Source organism: Cervus elaphus, chromosome 21, assembly GCF_910594005.1.
Source record: "Cervus elaphus chromosome 21, mCerEla1.1, whole genome shotgun sequence".
In the NCBI taxonomy this organism is placed as follows: domain Eukaryota; kingdom Metazoa; phylum Chordata; class Mammalia; order Artiodactyla; family Cervidae; genus Cervus; species Cervus elaphus.
The window spans coordinates 12,426,720-12,447,507 of NC_057835.1; positions in this window are offsets into that span (position 1 = coordinate 12,426,720).

The window sequence follows — 20,788 nt, forward strand, 5'->3', positions numbered from 1 at the left end:
AGCCTGGCAGGCTTCTCTGTTCTTGGAATTCTCCAGCCAAGAATACTGGAGTGGGTTGCCATTTCCTCCTCCAGGGGATCTTCCCAACCCAGAGATCGAACCCACATCTCTTGTATCTCCTGCATTGGCAAGCAGGGTCTTTACCATGGCACCACCTGGGAAGATTAAGCTCCTAAGTGTGTGGCAATTTTTCACAGCAGACACAGGAAACTCATACACCATCAGCTAAGACAGAGCCCTGGGAACTTCGGAAGATTCCAGAATTTCTTTTCCATTTTTGCTGTTTGCTTTTCTTGACGGTCATTTTTCTTCCCACTTTTCTGTTTCTCTGCAAGTATTATTCATGAAAACTTTGAAGACCTGTGAGTTCACCAGTGAATGTGGGTTTCCCTGGTGGCTCAGGTGGTAAAGAATCTGCCTGCAAATGCAGAAGACCTGGGTTCGATCCCTGAATCAGGAAGAGTCCCTGGAGAAGGGCATGGCAACCCACTCCAGTATTCTTGCCTGGAGAATTCCATGGACAGAGGAGTCTGGAGGGCTATAGTCCACGGGGTCGCAAAGAGTCAGACATGACTGAGCAACTCAGCACAGCAGGGTGAATGTTTGTGAGTGTCTTTAACTTGGAGCCGGTGTAAGGGCCAGGTCAGAGATGGCAGTTGAGGCCCCAGGACCAGCAGGAGGAGAGATAGCCAGTGAGGCTGAGCAGCTGGCAGGCCTGGAAAGCAGGGCTTGGTTAATCAGTAAGGCTCTTGTTTGTCTGCCTTTGCCTTTTGATGACTTAGCACCCTTGGCCGATGTATGAGGGTTGGCAATATCAGCATTTAATAAAATTTAATGAGTAACCCAGGTCCCGAGGCTTCCATATCTGTCTTTTTTAAACACAGTTCACTGGGCCCAATCTCCCCGGGGACTTTGTTCATTATTCAGTGGCTAAGCTGTGTCTGGGCTGGGGGCAAATCCGACGTGGTTGAGAACATGTGGCCTCCTGTGGGGTTGAGCTCCTGAGACCTGAGCTGATCTCAGGTTCTGGGTCCAACTTTTTTTACCTGCCTCTGCAAGGGACGTGCCTTTGTCCATTCAGCTAATGCTTGCTGTTACTGTTCAGTCACTAAGTCATATCCGACTCTTTGTGACCCCATGGACTGCAGCATGCCAGGCTTCCCTGTCCATCACCAACTCCTGGAGTTCACTCAAGCTCATATCCATCAAGCCAGTGATGCTATCCAACCATCTCATACTCTGTCTCCCCTTTCTCCTCTTGCCTTCAATCTTTCCCAGCATCAGGGTCTTTTCCGGTGAGTCAGCTCTTTACATCAGATGGCCAAAGTATTGGAGTTCAGCTTCAGCAACAGTCCTTCCAATGAATATTCAGGGTTGACTTCCTTTAGGACTGACCGGTCATTAACCATGAACTCTACTGCCTGTGTTGAGGAGTATGTGACAGGGTGGAAGGAAAACAGATGAGGGTATTTGGGGCACCAAGTAAGCACCTCAATCCCCGGATATCACTCAAGGTGGCTTAACTTTGCCGTCAGGGGCTCTCAGAGACTCATGGCTTCTTGGAGAGGCATGTCCCACTGTGGGGGCATCGTTCAGGCAGACAAGGCACCGGGCAGACAAGTGCCCACCCCAGGGGTGCTGGGCTTGGGTTCTGTGCATCAGGCACCGGGCGGCCTGAGGCAAGAGCCGGGTTTGAGCATCCCAGTGGTGAGTCCTCAAGCACATGACTCAGTCTCTCACAGCCTCAGTTTCCTGGGGTGTAAAATGAGGACAGTGAGTCACGCCAACATGAGGAAGACTCAGGGAGGTGATGGACAGAACGCTGTGCCCTGGGTGGCTGGCACATAGTACATAGTAGGTGCTTAGCAGAGGTGGGGTCTCTTCTCTCCTGTCAGCTCCACAGACCTCACCCCACACCCTCAGAGAGGCTTTCCATTTCCCAAAATGGAAAGCCTCATTCTGTATGGCAGGGAGTTCCCCATGACTAGAAGCTTCCAGAAGAGGTTGGACTTCCACACATGAAATATGAAAAGACTGAGGGAATTCCTTGGAGGTCCAATGGTTAGGACTTGATGCTTTCATTGCTGTGGCCCCAGGTTCAAGCCCTGGTCAGGAAACTAAAATCTTGCAAGCTATGCAGAGTGGCCAAAAAAAAAAAAAAGAATTGCTGTTTCATTTAATTCTTAAATATATTTTCCTCTGAGAGGCCACCTGTTGAAAAAGACTTTCTCCCTGTTACTCTGCATCTCAACATTTAACCCGATGTTCGATCATTTTGTTTTTTGTTGAAGATATTTGTTCATTCATTCAACATGTGTTATTAGGTAACTTCCTGTTTGCCAGGACTGAAGGTCACATGGTAAGAAAAAGTTTCCTAAAAATAAAAATTGTCCTTGCTGTCACAAAGCCTACAGGTGGGACAGAAAGACATTAAATCACTGTAAAAATTGTTCTTGGTTTTCCCCATCAAACTGTGAGCCCATGAAGATCAGGATTCAGTGGGTCCTCCCAGGACAAACGGAGTGCAGAAGCTCATGAGATCCTAAAAGCCGGTTGTTAAAGATGCAGGAATCTTGCCAACCAGTTAAGCCATCAGTAGCTTGAAGCGGATGATGGTGGGCGTGTTTACAGAACAGCATCTGGCAAAGGCCACATATCAGGGCCTTTCTCTTCTTTTGCGAAGTGTGGTTTACCAGCACAGCCCCTTGCCCTCTGTACCAGGGGACCCAGACACAGTGAGAACTCATGAAGTACTTACTCTAACTGAGGAACACTCAAAATCCGTTTCTTTGAAAGAGGCATGGTCTTGTGTCCATTTTTCAGATGAGGAAACTGAGCTTGAAGAGGTCAGTAATTTGCTCAAGGTCATACAACCTGTGAATGGTGAAGCTGGACTTCGGACTCAGGTCTCTGGCTCCTGTTCTGCAAGGTCAGGTCTTCTGGGAAAAGAGGACCGTCTACACCGAAGGAAGGAGGAGGGGGAGGGCCTGGGGCTCAGACACCCGGGGCTGCCTGGGGAGGGAGTCTAAGATGCCCCATTGTGAGGTCAGAGTTGGGTTTCTGAAAGTGGAGGCAGACACTGCTTTTGCCTGCTGTTGATCAGTTTTGTTTCCAAAAATATAAATGTCCACCTAAGGTGCCTGGAGTCCTTCCCAGGCAGGCACATGTGAAGCGGACGGAGGTGAGGTCAGCTGATAAACCCTGGGGCTGGTTGCTTAAACATGCATTTGCCACTGGAGCTTATAGACAGACCTGCCTCTTTGTATAAGAAGAGGTGGCTCCTGAGGGCTCTGTGTCCCTGGGTGAGCCCAGATCTCACAGTCTCTGTGAACTTGAGGGCTCCATGGAGGCTCACCTGCTGTGGACTGAGCATCTTGGTAACACGTGTGATTATTAGCACTGACCACAAAGTCAGCACTTGGTAAACATGATGAATGAAGAAGACAGTGTATCTCTGATGTGGATTAAAGAACTAACACCTGTGTTTATTCTGATTTAAAAGTAACTGAAACTTAATATAAGTCAATTTGAAAAAGACAAATAATTATAAGAAAGAAAGTAAAAGCTATACCTATTAGTTACAGAGATAACCACACTCAGCATTCTGGGATATCCTTTTAAAAAAGTGTGTGCGTGTGTGTGCCCCTACCCTGATTGAATCACACAATATCTATTAAGTTTATATTTTCTCATTATCACATAATCCTTCATCAGAAAAAGTTTCTCACGCTATTAAAGTCCTATAAAATTTTCATTATATTGTCTACCTAGCTTACTATCATTCAGAATTACCAAAATATAACTGATCCCCTAAACTGACTTTGGCATTGTTCCTTTTTAATTCTTATACCTAACCTGGCAATGATAATGGTTCTACATAAATTGCAATTCAGGTGTCTGTTTTGTCTTCTTTCCCTTTTGAATGAGTCCCTAGAAGTGAAATTAGTGGACCAGAGAGAATGAAGTTTTCAAAATAATTGTTGTTATTGTTTAGTCGCTAAGTTGTGTCCAACTCTGTGTGACCCCATGGACTGTAGCTCTGTAGACTCCTCTCTGTCCACGGGATTCTCCAGGCAAGAATACTGGAGTGGGTAGCCATTCTCTTCTCCAGGGGATCTTCCCAACCCAAGGATCCAACCTGAGTCTCCTGCTTATCAGGTGGATTTTTATTGCTGAGAAACCTGGGAAGTCCTTTCAAAACAATATTATAAGCCTAAACTGATTTCTGGGCTCCCCTCATAGCTCAGTCGGTTAAGAATCTGCCTGCAGTGCAGGAGACCTGGGTTTGATCCCTGGGTTGGGAAGATCCCTGGAGAAGGAAATGGCTACCCACTCCAGTATGCTTGCCTGGAGAATTCCATGGACAGAGGAGCCTGGTGGGCTACAGTCCATGGGATCGCAAGAGTCGGACACGACTTAGCGACTAAACGACCACCACCACCAAACTGATTCCTAGCAAATTTGTTTCAGGACCTGTGAAAGCGTGAGTATTGGCATTTTTAACGTCACGAGTGTGACAGGTAACCAACGTATGTTTCTTTGATTGCCAGTGAAGGGAGCTGAGTTTTCCGTCTACCCACTGTCCACGTTTCCTCTTGCCCTGCTCTGCGCCAGCGGGTTTGTGGGTGCAGACCTCTAGCGGGCCTCAGGAGAGGGTCCTGACGACCCAGGGGCTTGGGTGCAGCGGCCTCAGCCCCTGTGCTGCCCGCCCCCACGCAGGCCAGCCAGAGCAGCGGAGCCAGACTCTGCCTGGCACAGTGGGCAGCATGGATTCCAGGAGAAGACTGGCACAGCGTGACGATTTCTGGGAAAAGCCACAGCCCACCTGGCCGGAACCCGAGGCTGACTTGGCACCCGAAGACCTCAGCGTCTCGGTGGGAGGCCAGGACTGGGGGCCCCAGGGCAGAGGCAGGGGTGCAGCCTGGCCGAGCTCCCCAAGCTGCCTCCTGGCTCGCTTGGCTCCCAGCAAGGGCCATCTACCTCTCCGGCTGTTTTCCTCCGTGCCGCCGGCTTCCTCCTCACGGAAGGAGGTAAAGAGAAGGTGAAAAGTGAGGAGGAAAGAGAGATTCCAGCCTCTGAGGTCTGGATGAGGAAGGAACTGAGATTCTTTGAGATTTTCCCTTAGAGTCCACACTAACACAGTCAGCTGCGGTGTCTGGGGGGTCACAGCAGTGAAGATGTCCAGCATCTTTTAATTCAGGGGAGCAGCTAAGAGCTGGGGCTCTGGAGCCAGACTGCCTGGGTTCCAATCCCTTTCTGCCACTTAGTATCCATGTGACAGTCACGTCACTTGTCAGCCTCCTGGGGCTAGAAGATAACAGACACGCCAAGCCAAGCATCGGGGAAGATGCAGGGAGCCTTCCCTGCGTATTAGCCGCTCCTTTTCTGATGTTTTCTTATTCCTGCTGCAATAAGAAGTCGGTGCCTTAAAATGACACAAGCTTAGGATCTCGCAGTCTCTGTGAACTTGGGGGCTCCATGGAGGCTCACCTGTTGTGGACTGAGCATCTTGGTAATACCTGGGATTATTAGTGTGTGAAGGTCAAGTCGCTCAGTCGTGTCCGACTCTTCGAGACCCCAAGGACTGTAGCCTACCAGGATCCTCCATCCATGGGATTTTCCAGGCTAGAATACTGGAGTGGGTTGCCATTTCCTTCTCCAGGGGATCTTCCCAGCCCAGGGATCGAACCCGGGTCTCCTGCATTGTAGGCAGATGCTTTACTATCTGAGCCACCGGGGAAGTCCACCAGGGATTATTAGTACTGACCACAAAGCCAGCACTTAGTAAACATGGTGAATGAAGAAGACAGTGTATCCCTAAGTGGGACTCCATGACCTAAAATCAAGGCGTCAGCAGGGCTATGTTCTTCTGGAGGCTCCTGGGGGAGAATTTTGTTTATATTTCTTTTCCAACTTCTGGAGTCAAGCTGCATTCCTTGGCTCATTGCCTCTTCCTTCTTTGTAAAAAAAAAAAATTGAATTTTTATTTTATATTGAAGTATAGTTGATTTACAATGTTGTATTGATTTCAGGTGTATAGTAAAGTAATTCAGTTATCCATATACATATAATCCATTTTTTTTTCCAGATTCTTTCCCCATATTTGTTGCTGTTTTTTAGCCTCTAAGTTATGTTCAAACCTTTGTGACTGTGGACTACAGCATGCCAGGCTCCCCATCCTCCACTATCTCCCAGAGTCTGCCCGAATTCATGTCCATTGAGTTGGTGATGCTATCTAATCATCTCATTTTCTGAGAAGGTTCTCCTCCTGCTCTCAATCTTTCTCAGCATCAGGGTCTTTTTCAAGGAGTTGGCTCTTTGCATCAGGTGGCCAAATTATTGGAGCTTCAGGTTCAGTGTTAGTCCTTCCAATGAACACTCAGGACTGATTTCCTTTAGGATTGACTGGTTTGATCTGCTTGCTGCCCAAGGGACTCTCAAGAGTCTTCTTCAGCACCACAATCCGAAAGCATCAACTCTTTAGCACTCAGTCTTCTTCATGGTCCAACTCTCATATATGTACATGACTACTGGAAAAACCTACCATATAGTCATTATAGGATATTGAGTAGAGTTCCTTGTGCTTATAATAGGTCCTTATTGATTATGTTTTATTTGATACACACTAGTGTGTTTATATTAATCCCAAACTTCCAATTTATCCCTTCCCCCACTTCCTCCCTCCATTTTTCAAAGTCAGCAGTCACTTCACTATGACAGCTGCTTCTATCAGTTCAGTTCAGTTCGTTTCAGTCACTCAGTCATGTCTGACTGTTTGCGACCCCATGGACTGCAGCACTCCAGGCCTCCTATCCATCACCAACTCCCAGAGTCCACCCAAACTCATGTCCATTGAATCAGTGATGCCATCCAACCATCTCATCCTCTGTCATCCCCTTCTCCTCCTGCCCTTAATCTTTCCGAGCATCAGGGTCTTTTCAAATGAGTCAGCTCTTCACATCAGGTGGTCAAAATATTGCAGTTTCAGCTTCAACATCAGTCCTTCCAATGAACACCCAGGACTGATCTCCTTTAGGATGGACTGGTTGGCTCTCCTTGCAGTCCAAGGGACTCTCAAGTGTCTTCTCCAACACCACAGTTCAAAAGCATCAATTCTTTGGCACTCAGCTTTCTTCACAGTCCAACTCTCACATCCGTACATGACAACTGGGAAAACCATAGCCTTGACTAGACGGACCTTTGTTGGGGAAGTAATGTCTCTGCTTCTATCATCACATCTCCTTCTCTGACTCTTCCATCTCTGAAGATGCCTGTGGTTACTTCGGTGCCACCTGAATAGCCCAGGGCGGGGGGTAAATTAGAAGTTTGGAATTAATGCATGCACACTGCTGCTGCTGCTGCTAAGTCACGTCAGTCGCGTCCAACCCTGTGCGACCCCATAGACGGCAGCCCACCAGGCTCTCCCATCCCCAGGATCCTCCAGGCAAGAGTACTGGAGTGGGGTGCCATTGCCTTCTCTGGTATATACACTACGGTATATAAAATAAAACAGATAATCTCTCTGTCTAAAAATCCTTCACTTTATCACAATTGCAAAGTTCCCTTTGCCATGTATAGTGAAATTTTGACAAGTTCCAGGGATAAGGACCCAAACATCTTTAGAGGCCATTAGTCTGTCTATCACAGAGTTATATTTTCACACATATTTATTGAATATCTATTCTTTGCCTAGTATAGTATCTTATTCTAAACTGAACAAGATTTAGGCCTGTCTTCTCAAGAAATTCACAGCCTAGTACAAATGACACACAAGTAAACAAATCAGCAAATTAGAGAGTTTCGGATGTAGAGGTGTAATTCTATACAGGGAGTGGTGGGACAAACTAGGCGAAAAAGAATCCTGCGAAATTCCAGGAAGAGGAAGCAGGAAAAGCCAAAGCAGAAAGATGTCAGTTAGAGGCCGTGTCAGCGGCTGACTTTCATCCACACTTAGACCAGGTAGCTACTTACAAGTAATACATGCTGTTTGAATCAGGGGCTGACATGACCGTGAGACACGAGCCTAGAGAGGCAAGAAGAAACCGGATCATAGAGGGCATGACACGTCACAGTGAGGAGCACGGACTTTATTAAGTAGCCAGTGGAAAGGAAGAGGAAGACTGAGGCACTGTGTGGCATGGGTGGGTTTCTAGTTTACATCGATAAGGTGTAATATGGGTTATAGAGGGCGATATGGCATGGCGGTGGTGGTTTAGTCACTAAGTCCTGTCCGACTCTTGCGACCCTGTGGACTGTAGCCTGCCAGACTCCTCTGTCCTTGGGATTTTCCAGGCAAGAATATTGGAGTGGGTTGCCATTTCCTTCTCCAAGGAATCTTCCCAGCCCAGGAATTGAACTCAGACTTGCTGCATTGCAGGCAGACTCTTTACCATCTGAGCCACCAGGGAAGCTTGATGTGGCATGAGGGGAAACCAGCTCATCCATTGCCATCCTTCTGTCCAGCCATACAGTCACTGTCTTCCATTCTTTAATCCATCCACCCCTTCTTTAATTCATTCATTCATACATACATACATACCTATATACAAGCAACTTATCTATCCACTCTTAAATTTTCATCCATACATACAACTATGCATCCATCCATCTAGCCATTGAATTATCTATCCATTCTTTTATTCTTCACCCATTCATCAACCTACCCAGCCATTCATCTATCAACCCACCCATTCATCCTCCCAACCATCCATCAGTTTGTCTACTAATCTATTTAATAAACATTTAGTTACTACTTATTTCCCTGCTTGGCACTGCAGTCAGAATGCAGAGGCACAGAAGACATAGTCTATGTCTCAAGTAGCTCAATTTCTAGAAGAACTGGTAGATGAATAAAACCTAATTACAATTAAGTGTGATAAATATCAAGATAACAAAAGCGCTCAGGAGTTGGGGAAGGAGATGTGGCCAAAGAAGCCACTTTTGAAGGACACCTAAAACAACCAGAGTGTAAGATTAGGGAAAGCTTCCTGGAAGAGGTTAACACCTAAATTGAGGATTTAAAGCTGAATAGGAGTCAATGAGGGAGAAGGCAATGGCGACCCACTCCAGTACTGTTGCCTGGAAAATCCCATGGATGGAGGAGCCTGGTGGGCTGCAGTCCATGGGGTCACTAAGAGTCAGCCACAACTGGGCGACTTCACTTTCCCTTTTCACTTTCATGCATTAGAGAAGGAAATGGCAACCCACTCCAGTGTTCTTACCTGGAGAATCCCAGGAACGGGGGAGCCTGATGGGCTGCCGTCTATGGGGTCACACAGAGTTGGACATGACTGAAGTGACTTAGCAGCAGCAGCAGCAGCAAGAGTCAATGAAGCAAAACAGAAGAAGGGGAGGAAAAGTGTTTCAGGTGAAGAAGACATTAAAAGCATGAGCAAGCACGGTAGGTTCTGAGATTCCTTAAGGGATTCGTAACATGATCCCAAACTAAGCAAGTAGCAGGAATTATGGTCCCAGGGCCCAGTAGAAAGCCAGCTCTGTGGGAGCAGGGACTTTACCTTGTTCTGACACAGTAAGTGCTCAGCTAATATCTGTTGGATGAACAAATGACAAAAAGGGGGTCTGTGCCCTTACATATGTTTCTAACATTCCTCCTCTTCCACTGCATGGTTCTTATATGATTAGTGATGTTTTCAATATTAAATTTGATATGACTTGCATTCTATTTCAGAACTCTAATTCTTGCATCTGGTTTGAATCACTTGGGCGTTTAAATGAACTTGATGTTCATCATCGGTCTGTTTATGGAGCTCCTCCCTGTCAGTGTCCTGTGTTTATCACCTGGGGGACAGGAATTTATGTTAACTAGTTTTTCTCCTATTTTCTTCTTTTTCCCTCCCAAGAAGAGCTCATGCATACTCTAGTTTCTAGTTTCTTGTTTCACTGCAAATATCTGTCTGTAGCCTTTATACACAGAAGTCAGAGTGGCTGGATTTTACGTATTTGAACTCCACTTCCTTCCTTCAAAATTTCATTGCCGTTGTTTCTGGCAGTTGAAACTGCTGGAGAAAAATCAGCATACCTTTTTCTACCCGAATAGAAAAAACTCACACCTTTCCTACCCCAATGTCTTTGAGGTTCTTTCCTTAGAATTAAAGTTCAGTAACTCTATCTTGACATCAATTATTTTCTGGCATTTTTTTCTGAGACTTTACCCATTGAATCTGCATATTTATTTTGAGCAAGTTTCACTCTAGTATATATGTGAATAATTTTCTCTCATTTTTCTGTTTTCTTTCTCAGAAACCCTAATTATGAATAAGTTAGATATTTTCCATTTGTTTTCCTTGTTTATCTGTCTCCTCTATTTTTACCTTATTTTTCACACTCCTGGAACAAGGAAAAGATAGGATCAGAAAAGAAAGAAAGGAGAGCTGATTACATATGACTTTGTAAAAGTTTTAGCTTCTCTGTGTGGCTCAGATGATAAGGAAGCCACCTGCAATGCAGGAGACCCCAGTTCAATCCTTGGGGTGGGAAGATCTCCTAGAGGAGGGCATGGCAACCCACTCCAGTGTACTTGTCTGGAGAACCCATGGACAGAGGAGCCTGGCAGGCTACAGTCATGGGGTCGTGAAGAGTCGGACACGGCTGAGAGATGAAACACAAGCATGTGCATGAGAGACGGTAAGTCATTAGGTCAAGAAGTATTTTTTTGTATTTATTTTGTATTTTGTATTTGTTTGTATTATTGTTGTTGTTGCCTTGGATGTTGTTGTTAGCAAGATGGATGCTGAGCTATGGATCACTCCAAGCTGATTGTTGATCATCAGTGGGTGAAATGTGACCCTTCTCTGGGCCAACAGGAATCTACCCAATGGTATGATTTCTGTGAACATATTGTGACACATACTGCTCCACCCACAAGAACCAGGTTGAGCTGCTCCCTTGGGTCACCCTCCTGCTCCCAGGCCCCAAATAAGCTGCAGAACTCTATCCAAGGTACAGGGGCACAGTGCTGAAGTGTAGCCAGCAGAGGGACCAACCGAGCACCTGGTGGGTGCTAGCACTCTTCGTGGTCCTTCCACCCATGATCACATTGAGTGATCCCAGCAAACTCCTTGAGGGTTCCCACCATCATCATCTGGCTTTAAGGAGGGGGCACTGCATGAGGGCAGAGGACAGCAGCTGAGAGCCCCTCCTGCAGAGAGAGAAAAGCCTGAGCAATCAGGGAAATGACTGCAGAAGGGGACAAGGACATACTAGCTGCCAGTTTTGAAAAGCCAGAAAAGAAAACACAGATAGGTCTTTATGCAAAGATGAGGGCGGAGGGTAAGTGCGTGTGTGCCAAGGCGCTCCAGTCATGTCCAACTCTTTGCTACCCCATGGACTGTCATCCGCAAGGCTCCTCTGTCCATGGGATTCTCCAAGCAAGAATACTGGAGGAGGTTGCCATGCCCTTCTCCAGTGGATCTTCCCAACCCAGGGGTAGAACCCACATCTCATATGTCTCCTGCATTGGCAGGTTGGTTCTTCACCACTAGCCCCACCTGGAGGGCAGGGCATACCAGAGATCTGGGATTGGGGTGAGTGCCGGGGACAAGACCTTGACCTTTCATGTGTCCCTGGGGTAAGATCCATGAGAAGAAAAGAATGATCAAAATGCCAGGGGAGTCAACAGGAGATGCCAAGTTTTAGGTTGAGTTTCCTAAGAATCAGACTCTATCACAGGGATTTGCACATCGGTAGTTTGTTGGGGAAATGCTCTCAGGAAACACTAGGGGTGGGAGAGTGAAGCAGGGGAGGGAGGGACAACAGTGCCCTCGCATCCGTGAGCAGGTCATGGCTGTGGACCCCTGAGGCTCGCTCCTAAGGGGTTCTCTGGGAGACGGCAGAGAGCCTGACTCCTCACTGAGTCATCCAGGGGGAGAGAGCTGGGTGAGTGAGTCCCAATAGATTACATAGGATCTTGCCCTGACCCCAGGCCAACTGGTCCATTTCTGATCACCTTGGGGGGGCTGCAGAAAGAGAAACTCTGGTCTGATGGGCTCAGGGGCCCTCCCTCTCCATCCATTGAGGGTTTTCTGGAAGGAATGTCCATTTTCAGCTCAACCAAAGGGAACCATAAAACCAGCTGCCACCTCTACCATGTCCCACCCATGCAATTGAAACCGGGTAAAACTGTTTCCTGCTTTTTCATATGGTTATAGAGATTTCTCTTCCCCTTTTATGACTTTGGAAATAATACTTTCACATTAAGGTCAAAAAATACAAAATGTAGAAGAAAGAAATTACAGCCTAACTGCCATCATTCAGCGATAAACATTTTTGTTAACGTTTTTGTAATTTATCTTTCAGATTATTTTTATGACATGTATTTTTCGGTGGTTGAACTTACAGTTTTAGATGTTTACAGTTGCCTATCCTCCCTTTCAATCTAACATATCCTGAGCTTTTATTTTGTGTTGAACAAATATTTGCAAACTTGCCTTTTAAGGCTGCCTATCATTTCAACCTGTGGTTTATCTCTGTCTTGTCTGCTCCATACATAAGAGCTGGGCATTAAGATTGCATCAGATGTTTGCATTATAACAAGCACTCTGTGACCAACAGGGGACCCAGTGCTAGCTTTTCATCTCAGATTGTTTCCTTAGGATTCTACCCCTCGTGTGAACTCTCAAGCTATGAGAAAACTGTGATACAGTGCCAGTGAACCTGAAAGAAGGCAGAGAGGGGAAGAAGCCAGAAATACATGGCAAAGTCTACCAGAAAACCACCCAAGAACAAGGGGATATTACATCAACCCATTTTATTCATTTTTTTAAAATTAATATCATTAAGGACAGGGAAAACTGAGAGAAAGGAAAAAAATGTTTGTGCTTATTGACAATTACTTTTACATATTCTCTTATGAATAATGGAAAAGTAGGTTAGAGATGACTTCTAACTGCTGAAATCCATCATTTTGGTAATAGAACTCAATTTTTAAATGAAAGTATTTAATGAAGGAATTGAAAATGATGTTCCATCTAAATGGCAGCCAAAATAGAGTAGACTTGGTTAGACTAATAGCAAACAAAATAGACTTTACGTTAAAACTGTCATAAGAATCCAAGAACGATGTTACATAGTGGTAAATGGGTCAATTCCCCAGGAAGATACATCAACTATAAATATTTATGCACCAAACGAATGAGCTCCTAAATATATGAAGCAAACACTGACAGAATTGAAGGGAAGATGAGACAGCAACACAAAAATAATAGGAGACTTCAAAGAAGGCTCTATGGAAGGACTAACGTTTGAGTTGAGACTTGAAACATCTCCAAGCTAAAGCAGTGGAGTAGGAATTATATAATACAATACATATACCAAGCCCTGTTCCAAATTCTACCTGCAAAAAGTCACTAAATCATCCACTGTGCCTCAGAAGGAAGTATTTAATTTCCTCATCAGACCAATGAGGAAGCACCCAGAGAAGCTAAATCGCATGCCCAAGGCCACCCTGCAAGGAGGTGGAAGAACTGGGATTATGACTCCATTAGAACTTAGCCCATAACCACTGCTCTCAACCACTTGCCCGAGACTGGCATGGTGGGCAGAGGGGAGGAATGGAGGCCTAAACACCCCAGTGTGGGTGGGGAGGTAGATGTGTTCCATGTGGCTGAAGTTAGGGTTGCAAAGAGGTTGACGGAGGGAAAAGGCAGGGCCAGAGCAGGGAGGCCTTGCCAACCATGCTGAAGAGCTGGGCCTTGGACTTCCCTGGTGGTACAATGGCTAAGACTCTGCACCACCAGTGCAGAGGGCTTGAGTTCGATCCCTGGTCAGGGAACTAGATCCCACATGGTGCAACTAAGACCCAGCACAGCAAATGAAGCGATAAGTAAAGCAAAAAAAAAAAAAAATTTTTTTAAGAGGCTTCCCTAGTAGAAGTCCACCTTCCCATGCAGAGGACTCAGGTTCGATCTGTGGTCTGGAAAGATCCCACATGCCATGAAGAAGCTAAGCCCATGTGCCACAACTACTGAGCCCATGCAGTCTAGAGTGTGTGTTCCACAAGAGAAGCCACTTCAGGGAGAAGCCTGCACACTGCAACTAGAAAGTAGCCCGACACAACTAGAGAAAGCCTGTGCATGGCCATAAAGACTCAGCACAGCCAGAAAGAAAGAAATAAAAGTTTTAAAAAAGAGAGAGAATTGGGTTTTAGGCTGGAGTCAGTGGGGAACCTTCCAGGTATAAAGAAGGGAGAGATCAGTGCTCAGCCTTACCTTCTGGATGGATCCCTCCTGCTTCAAAGGGAGACACTGGAGGCCAAGGGAGAAGGATGCAGGTAAAAAATTAAGGTCATGGGGAAAGAGAGGGAACTTGACTTCTAGAGATAGCCCCCCAAGTTCAAGAAACGGACACTCACCGAGCCCACTCTACAGGCCCAGTGCTGGGTGCTGCAGGGTACAGTCAACACTGCAAGGTCCATCTGCTGAAATATGCTCCTGTCCACCTTTGAGAGTCTTATTACCCCACTCCATGGCCGAAGAGAGCCAGACTGGGAGAGGTTTCGCAAAGGTCAAGCTTCAGGTCACATTGGAACTTGAACTCAGAGACATGTTCTTTCCTCTGGATCCTCCTAAGTTTTCGGTGAATGGAAAGTGCTAGAGATGTAAAGGATTGCCACTGCCCAATTGAAGGCAGGAGGAGAAGGAGATGACAGAGGATGAAATGGTTGGATGGCATCACTGACTTGATGGACATGAGTTTGAGCAAGCTCCTAGAGTTGGTGATAGACAGGGAGGCCTGGAGTGCTGCAGTCCATGGGGTCACAAAGGGTCGGACATGACTGAGCAACTGAACTGAACTGAACTGGCTGAATTCAGGAGAGGAGGCCAGAGACAGGAAAGCTTGATTCTGTATATGTCTGCCGAGTACTCCTTGTGCACCAGGTCCGTGGTTTGTGCCAGGTGCTGGGGGCTGGAAGATGAAGGGAAATCTCCCTCTGACCTCTGGGAACTGGACACCTAATTAGAGCAATACAACATTCAACAGGTAACCAAAGACAAGAGTTGAGAGGCTCAGCTCCTTAGCACCAGAAATGCCTTCCTGGAAACAGGAGCTCGGAGCCTGAGGGAGGGGTCTTTGCACGGATTTTGTGTATCACTCACACACACCTGCAAGCACTGCTTTGCTCTCTTCAAATCTCAAAGTCACAACAGGGGTGGCCCCCATCACCCATGAGCTACCAGCACCCAGACAGCTGGAGTCAACCCTCCCAGCCTGCAGGGGGAATTTTTTCCATACCCAAATTGCCTAACTCATCTTTCTCTTGTGGTTTTTGGCCAACATTTTCTGAAGGGCAGCTCAAGTAACTTAAAAACTCTCCTTTGTTACATCCAGCATCGGATTCTTCCTTTCGGTCCTGGAGACAAATCACAACAAACCCTCACCTGCATGTGTCTTATCAGCTGTTATGAGTCACAGCTGTCAACCAGAATGTGAAATAAATAAATGGCCAAAGAAACATCATCCACAGGGGTGTAAACAACACTGCACGTGGCAGACAACACGTTCAGCTTTTGTGTGGGGTGGAGTCCCGGAGAGCCAGGCTTGGTGCTGGGAGCCTGAGCTGTGCGGAATGTCAGAGAGCTCACAGAACCAGAGAGAAGGCTAGAGGCCCAGAATCAGGAAAGGGCAGAAACTGGGGGCACCAGGGTCTTGGCATCCTTGTCTCTTGAAGGTGGTATTCATTTTCTATGGCTGCTGTAACCAAGTACCACAAGCTCAGTTATCTCTTGTTTACACAGATTTATGGTTTTCCAGTGCTGCAGCTCGGAAGCCTAAGATCAAGGTGCCAGCAGGGTTGTGTTTCTTCTGGAGGCTCCAGAGGACAACCTGATCCTCGCCTTTTCCAGCTCCAAGGAGCCTCCCACATTCCTTGGCTCCTGGCCCCGAATCACATCCCCTTTTCTTTCTCCACCTCCGTGGTCATATCACCTTCTATCTCTGACTCTGATCCTCCTCCTCTTCTCTCTCTCTCTCTCTCTCTTAAAAACCCTTGGGATTATATGGTCCATTTCAAGACCCTAAGCTTAATCACATATAGTTTAGTTGCTTAGTCATGTCTGACTCTCTGCGACCCCATGGACTGCAGCACGCCAGGCCTCCCTGTCCAACACCAACTCCCGGAGCCTACTCAAACTCATGCCCATTGAGTCGGTGATGCCATCCAACCATCCCATCCTCTGTCATCACCTTCTTCTCCTGCCTTCAATCTTTCCCAGCATCAGGGCCTTTTCAAATGAATCATTTCTTCGCATCAGGTGGCCAAGGTATTGGAGTTTCAGCTTCAGCATCAGTCCTTCCAATGAATATTCAGGACTGATCTCCTTTAGGATGGACTTGTTGGATTTTCTTGCAGCCCAAGGGACTCTCAAGAGTCTTCTCCAACATCACAGTTCAAAAGCATCAATCCTTCAATGCTCAGCTTTCTTTATAGTCCAACTCTCACATCCGTACATGACTATTGGAAAAACCATAGCCTTGAGTAGATGGACCTTTGTTGGCAAAGTAATGTCTCTGCTTTTTAATATGCTGTCTGAAGTCCTTTTTCTTTTATTTATCTTTTTTTTTTTTTCTGGACCGTGCTAGGTCTTCGTTGCTGCATGGGGGGACTACTCTCTAGTTGCGGTGCACAGGCCTCTCACTGCGGTGGCCTCTCTTGTTATGGAACATGGGCTCTAGAACACAGGCTCAGTAGTTGAGACACATAGGCTTAGTTGCCCTACAGCATCTGGAATCTTTCCAGACCAAGGATCAAACCCGTGTCCCCTGCACTGGCAGGCGGATTCTTAACCACTGGACCACCAAGGTGGTCCCCTTGGCCATGTGAAAGAATATCTCTGGGCAGAAGGAATATGGACATATTTGGGAGTGGGTGGTGAGGCTGACTGTGGAGAGGGACTCCAGGAGCAACACCAGATATCTCAGCCACACTGAGATCATGGGCTCCAGGCCAAGGGCTGGGTGGCATATTCTGTAGGAATGAAGGCTCATCCTTAAACACCCTGCAGGTGTTTGATCTTTGTTATTGTGCCCATTTTGCACCCAGGAAGTAAGGAAACTGAGGCTCAAAGAGCTTGAAATATATGGTCTAAGAATATCCACTTGGTGGATGGTCAAGTATAGAAACTCAGTTTTGAAAGAATTTAAGCTCCATGTAGTAACTGACTCAAATGTTAGACTGCTTTTTTTTTTTTTCCCCCTCTGTTTTGTTTTCCATGAAATTCAAGGCTGGGTGGGTAAAGAAAGGAATCTGATAAACTTTCTCAGGTCTGGAACTTTTCCCAGAGCCCTGGGGGCAGAGAAGCAAACTGTACAAACACACCCTCTCAGCCAGAAAGTTCTTTTCCACAGCCATCCGGGCTGGCTCAGTTCCTGTTTGTACCACTGGGAAGGGCCCGCCTCCAGGTCAGAGGGGAGAGAGGAACAGGCTCCCATGGACTTCACGCCTGTGTAACCTGGAGCCGGGCATGCAGGAGAGGTCTAGCAACTTGCCTGAGGTCACACAGTGCAGAAGTAGAGGTCTGGGATACAAAGTTCATTCTGTCAGACACAGACCCTCTATGAACAGACCCCTGAAGGGACTCCAAGAAGCAGCCTTGGAATGTCATGTTAGTTAGCTAGTTCAGTCCCTCAGTTGTGTCCGACTCTTTGTGACCCCATAGACTGCAGCACACCAGGCTTCCCTGTCCATCACCAACTCCCAGAGCTTGCTCAAACTCATGTCCATCAAGTCAGTGATGCCATCCAACCATCTCATCCTCTGTCATCCCCTTCTTCTGCCCTCAATCTTTCCCAGCATGAAGGTCTCATCCAGTGAGTCGGCTCTTCATATCAGGCAGTCACAGTATTGGAGCTTCAGCTTCAGCTTCAGTCCTTCCAATGAATATTCAGGACTGATTTCCTTTAGGAAGGACTGGTTGGATCTCCTTGCAGCCCAAGGGACTCTTTAAGAGTCTTCTCCAACACCACAGTTCAAAAGCATCAATTCTTCGGCACTCAGCTTTCTTCACAGTCCAACTCTCACATCCGTACATGACCACTGGAAAAACCATAGCCTTGACTAGACGGACCTTTGTTGGCAAAGTAATGTCTCTGCTTTTTAATATGATGTCTAGACTGGTCATAGCTTTTCTTCCAAGAAGCAAGTGTCTTTTAATTTCATGGCTGCAGTCACCATTTGCAGTGATTTTGGATCCCAAAAAAATAAAGTCTCTCACTGTTTCCACTGTTTCCCCATCTATTTGCCATGAAGTGATGGGACTGGATGCCACGATCTTAGTTTTTTGAATATTGAGTTTTAAGCCAACTTTCCACTCTCCTCTTTCACCTTCATCAAGATGCTCTTTAGTTCCTCTTCACTTTCTGCCATAAGGGTGGTGTTATCTGCATATCTGAGGTTATTGATTTTTCTCCCGGAAATCTTGATTCCAGCTTGTGCTTCATCCAGCCCAGCATTTCGCATGATGAACCCTGCATATAAGTTAAATAAACAGGGTGACAATATACAGTCTTGACATACTCCTTTCCCAATTTGGAACCAGTGCACTGTTCCATGTCTAGTTCTAACTGTTGCTTCTTTACCTGCTTCTTGATTTCTCAGGAGGTAAGTAAGGTGGTCTGGTATTCCCATCTCTTTAAGAATTTTTCACAGTTTGTTGTGATCCACACAGTCAAAGGCTTTAGCAAAGTCAATGAAGCAGACATAGATGTTTTTTCTGGAATTCTCTTGCTTTTTCTATGACCCAGTGGATGTTGGCGATTTGATCTCTTGTTCCTCAGCCTTTCCTAAATTCCACTTAAACATCTGGAAGTTCTCGGTTCATGTAGTTTTAGCCTGGCTTGGAGAATTTTGAGCATTACTTTGCTAGCATGTGAGATGAGTGCAATTGTGCGGTACTTTGAACATTCTTTGACATTGCCTTTCTTTTAGATTGGGGAAAAAAACTGACCTTTTCCAGTCCTGTGGCCACTGCTCAGTTTTCCAAATTTGCCGGCATACTGAGTGCAGCACTTTCACAGCATCATCCTTTAGGATTTGAAATAAATAACTCAGCTGGAAGTCCATCACCTCTACTAGCTTTGTCTGTAGTGATGCTTCCTAAGGCCCACTTGACTTCACATTCCAGGATGTCTGGCTCTAGGTGAGTGATCACCCCATCATGATTATCTGGGTTGTGAAGATCTTTTTTACAAACTTCTTCTGTGTTCTCGCCACCTCTGCATAATATCTTCTGCTTTTCTTAGGTCCATATCAATTCTATCCTTTATTGTGCTCATCTTTGCATGAAATATTCCTTTGGTGTCTCTAGTTTTCTTGAAGAGATCTCTAGTCTTTCTCATTCTATTGTTTGCCTCTATTTATTTGCATTGATTGCTTATCTCTCCTTGCTATTCTTTGGAACTCTGCATTCAGAAGGATATATCTTTCCTTTTCTCCTTTGACTTTCAAGGGTCATGCGCCAAAGACTATTCCTCAGGGGCTGGAGGAAGACACCATCATTACACCCCAGACCCAAAAAAGTTTCTCCTTCTCTCTGGTTTTTGCTGGCCTGAAGTTTCAAAGAGAAGCTTCATGCACAGAATTACCAGCTCTGGGGGACCCAGCAAACTGCCCCAGGAGACCTCAGCTTGTGAGCAAAACAAGGGTCTATGTAACACATTGCTTAATTTTTTTTGTTCCCAAAACAACAAAGTAACACTCGGTGGGTAGCCCTGGCTTGCTCATTTTTAAGATAAGAGCTTTAGAACTGGGAGAATTCCAAGGAAAGCATGAAGGCTGGGCTCACTCATCTCCAACACCTGGAGATACCTCCAGGCTGGGGGCTTGGCCTCTGCTACTGAGTTGCCATGTGACTTTGGGCAAATCAAGTTCCCTCTTTGAATCCAGTTGCTTTGTCTGTTGGGGAGAAGGGACTGAAGGGGGCTCCTACAGGAGAGATCCTCTCAGAGCCCTGGTCCAAAGAGGGCTTTGCCTCTGAAAAGGTAAACTGCCAGTTCCTGTGACCCTTTGTGTCTTAGCAGGAAGAGGCTCATCGCATCTCCTTCCAAGGAGGGTTCTGATCTGGGAAGGTGGCTGGGGTCTGTCCTCCGAGGGACAGACTGCCGGTGGGCAGCCGTCCTGGAGCAAGCCCTCCTCTGACCATCTTCCTATGGGTACAGCAGTATCTCCCCATCAGGGCCCTTCCCCTGCCCGCCTGCCAACCTCACTCAGTGCCCAGGTCACCTCGGCCACCTTGTTCTCCTTTCTGTTTCTCAAACCAGACAAACCTTATCTCACCTCTGAGTCCTTTCCCAGGTGATAGAAAGTTCCAAAGCCCACGCCCTGGCCTGGTTCTCAGCTTGGTCAGGGGCTTCCCGGGCCTCGGTCCATCCCTAGGGGGTTTCAGTTCTCTCCTCTGTCCCCAGGGGCCCTGAGGGCAGCTGTGGCTAAGACCCCTCTATTCTCAAGTTGAGGACCCCCTGACCCAAGGGGAGGAGGCAAGAGAGAACGCTATGACTCTCACGGGGGTGGACAGCACTTCTGCTTGGCACCTGCCCAGGCTGTGTGAGGTGGCATGGTCATGCTCACCGGGCAGAGGAGAGTGGGGAGAGCCACAGGTGACTCAGAGTCACAGCGCTCATCCTCAAAGACGTCCTGCCCTGCCCCACGGAGATGCGTGAAGCGAGGAACTGAGACTTCCAACATACGTGCTTCTCTTCTTTAGAGGTATAGACTTTTTACCTGGGCAGGATACCCAGCTAAAGTATTCACCTCCCAGAGTCCTTTGCAACTGAGCCA